Below are 9,558 nucleotides of genomic sequence, written 5' to 3' on the forward strand. Positions count from 1 at the left end.
TTTTCTCCATCCTCTGTGTTGATAGAGAAAGCAATCCCAGAAGGTACAGCACTAGACATTTTGGAGAGAAATCTCAACATATGCTTTGTGCGTAGGGGATTGGGATTAGTTCACTGAATGTTCTGGTCAAATGAGAGAGAATCATGGATTTCAATAGGAACGGATTTATATTCTATCTTGAGGGAGAGAAACATGTGGAGACTTGCTTCCTCCTCAGCACTTGTCTCCAAAAACACCATAAAAACCTTGGGTGGTCTAGCTGTGTGACCCTGGGCAAGTCACTTGACCCCCATTGCCTAGCCCTTACCACTCTTCTGCCTTGGAACCAACACACAGTATTGATTCTAAAACAAAAAGTAAGGGTTTAAAAAAAAAAACCTTGGGTGGCCATAGAAGGTGGCCCCTATGCTTCAAGGGAGGCAAAGAATCCCTGAGGAGCTGTCTCCTCCAAACTAGGGTCAGTCCAAGCAAAGGCAACTGATTCTTAGAGCCACCTGTGGGTTTCATAGCCTTTCATTCATTCATTCATTCATTCATTCATTCATTCATTCATTTATTCTTTCTTCTTTCTTTCTTTCTTTCTTTCATTCATTCACTCATTTATATGCAAGTGCTGGGGAGGTCATGGGTCATTCCCCCTCATGTTTCTTTCCCTTAAGATAGAGAATATATAATCCTCTTAAAATCTTGCTCTATCTCTGTCTATTTTTCTCTTATTCTTATGTGAACCAGTTCTAGTCATTTATACATACAACCTCCCAGAGTTTCTCTCCAAAATCAGATGCTGTATATTTTGGGATTTCTATGCCTCATAATCTAGAATTTTCATTCAAAATGTACATGGCAATTACTGCCCTATCTACTTCATTCATGGAGTTGCATATTCATAGAGGAAAGCACTTTGTAAGCTATGGAAGTGCTCTATAAACAAGAACTAAGAATATACAATGGATACTAGACCTCGGTGAGCATTTTCTAGTCCAAGTCTCTCATTTTACAGAGGAGTTTAAGATAATTAATAACAGACCTTAAAATAATTAATTAAGTCAATTAATAACAAAACCAGCATTCAAATCTAGGTCTCCTGACTTCAGAGTGAGGGCTATTTCTAGTATGTCCCCTTTGCTTTTATGGGAATCCATGCAATGTGCTAAAGACTGCTGATCTCTTTTAAAAAAGAATGGACTTGCTATGCCCAAAGGGCTATAACATTATGTATACTCTTTGAGTCTGTAATAACACTAGTAGGTCTGTATTCCAAAGAGATATAAAAAAGGGGGGAAAGACTTACTTGTTAAAAAATATTTATAGCAGCTTTTTGTGTGGTGGCAAAGAATTGGAAATTAACCAGATGCCCATCAATTGGGGAATGGCTGAACAAATTGTGGTATATGCTGGTGATGGAATACTATTGTGCTAAAAGGAATGATGAACAGAATGATGTCAGAAAGAGCTGGAAAGACCTCCATGAACTGATGCAGAGTGAAATAAGCAGAACCAGGAGATCATTGCACATGGTAGCAGCAATATTGTATGATGATCAACTGTCAAAGACTTAGCTACTTTCAACAATATAATGATTCAGGACAATTCAGAAGGACTTATGACAAAGAATGACATCCACCTCCAGAGGAAGAACTCTTTGGAGTAGGAATGCAGCAGATCAAAGTGTACTATTTCTCATATTAGTTTAGTTGTATTTTTATTTCGAGGTTTGGGGTTTATACAAATATTCTCTTATAACAATGACCAATATGGAAGACAGTTTTGCATGATAATACATATATAGCTCAGATCAAATTGCTTACCAGCTCCAGTAGGGGGAGGGAAGGAAGGGAGAGAGACAATTTGGATCTCATAATTTTGGGAAATATATGTTGAAAATTGTTATTACATGTAATTAGGAAATTAAATATTTAAAAAATAGACTTAAGTCAGTTGGTTGGCTCAGTGGATAGAGAGTTAGGGAGATCCTGAGTTCAAATTTGGCCTTAGACACTTCCTAGCTGTGTGACTCTAGGAAAGTCACTTAACCCCAGTTGCCTAGCCCTTAAGGCCGTTCTGCCTTGAGATGATGCTTAGTATCAGTTTTTAAGACAAAAGGTAAGGATATATGTGTGCGTGTGTGTATAAAATGTTATATATATATGTAAAATTGTATTTACATTCTGGTCCTGCTACTTTCTAGCTGTATGATATTGGCTTTTCCAATTCTTAGCTCAGTCTTCCTTTCTATGCCTTGAAATGACTGGATTGGATGATGACTACAGATCCTTCCAGCTCTAAATCCTATAATTCTTCATCCCACGTTGCCAACCCATTTCTCTAGGCAAATTTCCCTCTGGTTTCAGATCTGTCTCAGAATAAGCACAATAGCTCATACAGTTCTTGGATTTCAGTAAAAGAGGAAGGAGGACTTTTTTCAAATGAGCCACTCGGTGTTTGTAACTTTAGAGTGGGTTTATGCTGGTATTTCAATATCCTTTGTCTTTACAGCCAACATGGAAAAAAGTCCAATTTGTTGAAACATGAGATTTGGGGGAAGGGAAGAGTATACAGAATGGAAGACTCACAATTGTAAGCTATAGTAATTGCAGCATGGGTTGGATTTTTTTAAAAAACCATTTAAAATAAGGATTAGACTTGTTCTCCAAAGATCTATAGGGCAGAACTAGGACCAGGGGGTGGAAGTTACAAGGAGACAGATTTCAGTATAAGGAAGAACTTTGTAAGAATTGGACATGGGAATTTAATAGCAACTCATATTTCTCTAGCATTTTAAGGTTTACAAAGCACTTTCTTTGGGATAATCTTAAGAGGTAGGTAAGACAAGTATTATATTATTCCCGTTTTATAGATTATAAAAAGGAGATTATGTCGAGGAGATAACTGAATCTCAAAGAGGGAAAATGATTTATTCAAGTTTATGGCAAATAAATAGTAGAGCAGGGATGGGAAGTGAAGGATCCTGACTCCAAATCAAAGATCCTCTATACCAGTGGAGCCAAAGTCCCAGTAAACCATATGGATCTTTATAGGCTGCAAATTAACTTAGAAAACCACATAATATTATCTATGTCTTATTATATTTTTATTTATTGTTTAATAAAAATGATGATGATGATGATAGCTAATTTAAATAACACTTTGTATGTGCCAGGCACTGGGCTAAGCAATCTATAATTATCTCATTTGATCTTCACAGTAGCCCTGGGAGATGGGTACTATTATTATTACCATTTTACAGATGAAGAAATGAAGACAAACAAAGGTTATATGATTTGCCTTTGCTCACAAAGCTAGGAAGTGTCTGAGGCTGGATGTGAACTCAGATTCTAGTTATAAGGCCAGATTTGAACTCAGATCTTCCTGACTCCAGGCTCAGCCTTCTATTCACTGCACCACCTGCCTGCCCCTAAATATTTCTCAATTCCATTTTAATTTGGTTCTTCACCCACTAATGCATATTGCTGACTCCAGTGCATTTTTATCACCTTGCAGGATGTAAATGCTGGAGATAGAACTTGAACCCATGACTTCTGACTTTAAAGGTTAGTGAGTTGCTCATCATTGCAATTCAAACAGAGGCAGGACCATCACTTCTCTGAATGATGTGGAGGCAATTAATGCATCTGGCTGTGAGAGTTGGACTTGAATGCTATGAAAATTACTTTTCCCACCCTAAGGTTCTGATTCTACCTCAAGGTTCTTATTTTTTTCCATATCAGAGACTGCTTTAACCACTGACGATGGCAAAAGCTTCCATTTAAAGCTCCAGCTGGTGGATTTGTTACAAAAGTAGAGGGAGAAGAGCCCTGGGGAAAAGCAAACCGTCTGATAATGATATAAAGATTTTTAAAGAATCAGGGAGCAAGAAAGGCTCTTACCACTTCAAAGGTTTCTCTTGGGAGAACCCATGGTCAATAAGAAGCTACAGGAGAGTCAGCCCCCTCTGCCAAAGGCCTCCTCTCCTTCCACACAGAATCCTCTAGCCTTCTGAGGAGGCAGCTTTTCTAACAGAAAACAGCCCCCTTTAGGCCAAAATCCTTTCTTTTTGTCTGATCCCAGGGAAATGATGCTGAGAACATCAGGGGAGATTCTCTTGGATTGTTGTTGAAAGACCAGAGTTCAAATACAAAGTGGAGGAAGCAGGACAAAGAGAAGGCACATTCCAAAAGCTTTTGTTGGCTTTATTTTTTTTAAAACAAGATACTTTTAAACCTAGCCCAAACTGGCTGAATGTATACTTGGAAGCAAAATCAAATTACAAGCATTGAGCTGAAGCATTTTATACATGTGAACAATGGGATAGAGTTGCCATTATGACACTGGGTTTCCAATCGGTGGTATTTGACTGGCTTGGTTGCTATTTTCTCCCAGAGGCCAGTTGCTTCTTACTGTAAAGGCTTTTGTTCTTATTTTTTTCATTTCAATACCCTTATTACTCCAGTAGTAATAGAACAAATGCCTGTCCATAACCCCATATGTTTGTATTTAAGGGACAGGACCTGATCTGCCTTGCCTTGTTCTGTGCCTTAATAAAACACACACTTCTGGATTCCTGTTCATCCTGAGGCAACATTTTGGAAAGCACTTAACTCTCTGAGCATTAGTGAATTCCTCTGTAAAAAGTGGGTAATCATTCCTTTTTTTTAGATGAAGTATCTTCCATCAACTGGCAACTCTTCGATCAATCAAAAAGTATTAAGTATCTACTATATACCAGGCACTGTCCTAGGTTCTGGGGATATGAATGCAATGACTTACGCATGGTCACACAGCTAAAACGTAAAGAGACAGAACTTGAACCCAGATCTATTCTGACACCAATACTGGTTTTCTATCCATTCTGTTATATAACCTCAGTTTCAGGGGGCTAAAAGTGGGAGGAGGAGGGGAGAGCAGCATGGTGAATAAAGTGTTAGACTCCAAAACAAGAAGGAAGACCTGGACTTAAATACTGTCTCTGATGCTCATCTATGCATTCCTGCATCTCTGAATGGAATTTTCCTTCTCTGTAAAACAGGTCTAATAATAGAAATATCCATTTTCTTAGCTTAGAGGGAGACAGCAGGGCATAAGGGGAAAAGGGTTGTACTTGTAGTCAGGAAGAGGTCTTAATTTCTTATTATTTCCACCCAGTGGTGCTCTGGAGCTAAGTCATCCTTCTTTTTAAAAATCTTATTTTGATTGATATCTTTTGTTTTAACGTTGCTCTTATTTCTGAATATATCCATCTATGGCTACCCACATAGCCATTTCTTATAACAAAGATCTTTAAAAGAAGGAACCAAAAAAAGCAGTTCAGTGAAACAATCAGCACACATCAATCATGCCTGACAGAACGTGAGATGTTCCCCACCCCATCGTCCCCCAACTCAGCAAAGAGGGGGGGAAGTAGGTACATGTTCTTAACTTTTCTCTAGGGCCAATACAGTGCTCAATTTAAATTATTGTTGGTTTTTCCATTTACATTGTTGTAGTCATTGTGTACATCATGTTTCTTTGTTTATTTGACTTAATTTTGCACTGGTTTACTGAAGTCTTCTCACTCATCTCGAAATGGTCCATGCTTATGCATCATTTCTTATTGTACAGTAATATTCCATTACCTTGATGTACTACAATTTGTTTACTCACTTCCCAGTGATGGGCAACCCTTGCTTCCATTTTTTTGCTATCACAGAAGAAAGCTATTTTATGAATATTTTGGTGTATATGAAACCCTTATTTTTGCCTTCAAAGTCTTTGAGTTAAATGATTAATGATAGAATTGCTGGGTCATTATATAAGCCATGACATGGGAATTCTAATAGCTTTTTCTACATAATTCCAAATTATTTTCCAGACTGTTTGGTTCAACACATAGCTCCCTCAGCAGTGAATCAGAAACTCTTTACAAAATCCCTCCAAAACTGACTCTATCTTTTTCCCCCTTTGCCATTTTTTTCTACTGGGAGATAAAACTTTAGAGTTGTTCTGATTTGTGTTTATTTTTAGAGATTTGTAGCATTTTTTTCCACACTGGTTAATAGTTTGAAATTCTTCTTTTGAAAATTGTTTGTTCATATCCATTGGTGAATATCAGAACTTTATCAGAATATTTTATATAAGGGTTCCTCCCTCCATCAACACTTTCCCTTCTTATTGACTTTATTCATTCAAAACTTTTTTTAGTTTGATGTAATCAAAATTATCTATTTTTTCCTTTTTGTGATTTCCCCCATCTCTTATTTCTTTAAAGATAGTCCCTCTATACATGCGAGTTTTAATAGATCTTTTAAAATTCAAGTTGCATATTTCTTTTTAGTTTATTATGGTATATGGTGTAAAATGATGATCATAACTTAATTTCTTTTTTTTTTTTAAACTCTTAACTTCGTATTGGTTCCAAGGCAGAAGAGTGGTAAGGGTTAGGCAATGTGAGTTAATTGATTTGCCCAGAACCACATAGCAAGGATATATCTTAGGCTAGATTTAAACCCAGGACCCACCCCTTTGCCACCCCCACCCCCCATCTCTAAGTGTGGCTCAATCCATTGAACCACTTAGCATCCCCCTCTAACTTAATTTCTACCAAACTGTTTTCCAGTTTCCTCAGTGGCAGTAGTTCTTATCAAATATGGAGTCCTTCCCTAAGGAATTATGTTTTTAGGTTTATAGGACAATGGACTATTGAATTTTAACTTTAAAAAATATTCCTTATCTGATCTTTTCTGCTGATGGACTTTTTATTTTTTTTTAACCACCTAATAGTTGTTTTTTTTTTCTTTTTAAACTCTTACCTTACATTTTGGAGTCAATACTGTGTATTGGCTCCAAGGCAGAAGAGTGGTAAGGGCTAGGAAATGGGGGTCAAGTGACTTGCCCAGGGTCACATAGCTGGGAAGTGTCTGAGGCTAGATTTGAACCCAGGATGTCCCATCTCCAGGCCTGACTCTCAATCCACTGAGCCACCCAGCTACCCCCAACCACCTAATAGTTTTGAGATTTATGGTTCTGCAATATAATTTGAATCTTAGAAGTATTATTCTTCCTTCTTTTCCTTCTTGTCTTCTTTCTTTTCTTTCTTCATTTCTCCTTTTTCCCTATTTTTTAAGATTGCAGACCTTTTGTTCTTCAGAATGAAAAAAAAATTTAAGTATATTATCTTTCTAGTACTTCCTTGGTAGTTTGGTTAGCCTAGAATTAAACCTATTAATTTAGGTAGTCTTTTCATTTTTATTGTTTTGGCATGACCCAGTCATGAACAATAACTATCTCCCAATTTTTTAAATCATTCCTTATTTCTTTATAGAATATTTTGCAACTGTATTTATGTGAGAATGTGTTTGTCGTGGTAGATTAACTCTTGGATTTTTGTGCTTTTGTTTTTAGCTTTCTAAAATGGGATGTTCCTTTCTACTAATTTTGCTGGGTTTTGGCATTGCTATCTAGAAATAGCAATGAAATTTAATTTCTCTTGTTCACAAGTTTGTTTTTTTAAAATGCCAGACCTTTCACAATGGTGAAAATAGCATAACTTTAAAATGAGACTCTCAAGTTCCCTCTCTTCTCACTGTATTACTGACTTGAGCTTTTCCAACATTTCTTTGAAGCCAAAGGAAGTTGAAATGCTAGCAAAAACTCACTCTAGCTTATAAGCATCAAATAATTAAATCTGGTTTTAAACACCTATTAGCTATGTGACTCTGGGCAAGTGATTTAACCTCTCGAACTGGTTTCCCCCTCTATTAAATGAGGAAAATAATATAGTCCCTGTCTCCCACAGTTATCTTAAGTATCAAAAAAGACAATGTTTACAAAGTGTTTGGGAAGCATTAAAGAACTATATGTCAGCTATTATTTTACAAAAAAGAAAATTAAGGACTAGTGACTCGTCCAGAGTCACATCATTGGTGGCAAACCAGGCACCAGAAACCAGATTTCCTGTTTGTTTGTTTTTTCCACTGTATCATATAATAACTCTGTTATTTGTCTTCCTTATCTTATATGGTTGTTGAGAGGATTGAGTGATACAGTCTATAAAGTGCTATAACAGCTAGGTGGCTCAGTGAAAAGAGTACCAGACCTGAAGCTAGGAGGACCTAGGTTCAAATCTGGCCTCAGACACTTCCTAGCTATGTGACCCTGGATAAGTCATTTAACTCCAATTATCTAGACCTTATGGCCTTTCTGTGTTGGAACCAATACTTAGTAACAATTCTAAGACAGAAAGAAGGTAAAGGTTTTTTAAAAAGTGTTTCATAAGGGGAAAGTATGGTCATTTAACACAACAGAGGAATTCCAAGCATTCATAAATAAAAGACCAGACCTGAACAGAAAATTCGAAGTCCAACCACAGAACTCAAGAGAATCATCAAAAGGTAATTAAAAAAGAGGGGAAAAACAACAACAACAACAAAGGTTTTTTTTAAGAGACTCAATAAGTTAAAATGATATGTATCCCTATAAGAAAATAAGTCATTGGCAACTCTTAAAAACTGTTGATATCACCTAAGCAGCTAGAAGAACTACACTCAGAGGGAACAGTGACAAACTGTATAGGATGAAAGGACAAGACATAAATAGGTATATAGAGATATGCATGCATAAATACATATACATGTGTATGTATATATATATATATATATACATGACAAAAGCTAAAAAAGAAAAGAGGTTATGACTAAAAGAAATGGGAAAAGAAACAAATGGGGGTAAATTTATATGTCACAAAGAAACTCATGGCGGGAGGGGGGAGAACATCGATACACTGGAAGGGTAAAGAGGTTGGAGATAGGAAATATTCAACTCTTACGTACTTTGAAACTGACCCAAAGAGGGAAGAACAATCCAATCCATTGGGGAAGAGAATAGATTTGCGCCCTATAGGGGAGTAGAAGGGTAAAAAACAGACTGGTGGGGAGGGAAGCAGTACAAGGGAGGGAGAGGGTGGGGGGGGGGAATTTTTAAAAAGACTACAGGGGAAAATAAGGGAGGGAATAAGAAGGGAGGGGGTTAGAAAGGGAAATACAAGGGGGACTGATTTAAAGTAAATCACTGGACTAAAAGGTAGAGCTGAAGAAGAAAGGTTAGAATTAGGGAAGGATATCAAAATGCCAGGGAGTCCACAAGTGACAGTTATAACATTGAACGTGAATGGGATGAACTCACCCATAAAACGTAGACGAATAGAATGGATTAGAATCCAAAACCCTACCATATGTTGTCTCCAAGAAACACACATGAGGCGGGTAGACACCCACAAGGTCAGAATTAAAGGATGGAGTAAGACCTTCTGGGCCTCAACTGACAGAAAGAAGGCAGGAGTGGCAATCATGATATCTGATAAAGCCAAAGCAAAAATAGACCTGATCAAAAGAGATAGGGAAGGTAATTATATTTTGTTAAAAGTGACTTTAGATAATGAGGAAATATCACTAATCAACATATATGCACCAAATAATATAGCACCCAAATGTCTAATGGAGAAACTAGGAGAATTGAAGGAAGAAATAGACAGTAAAACCATATTAGTGGGAGACTTGAACCAACCATTATCAAATTTAGATAAAT

The sequence above is a fragment of the Monodelphis domestica genome, chromosome 1 (assembly GCF_027887165.1).
Source record: "Monodelphis domestica isolate mMonDom1 chromosome 1, mMonDom1.pri, whole genome shotgun sequence".
NCBI classification, from domain to species: domain Eukaryota; kingdom Metazoa; phylum Chordata; class Mammalia; order Didelphimorphia; family Didelphidae; genus Monodelphis; species Monodelphis domestica.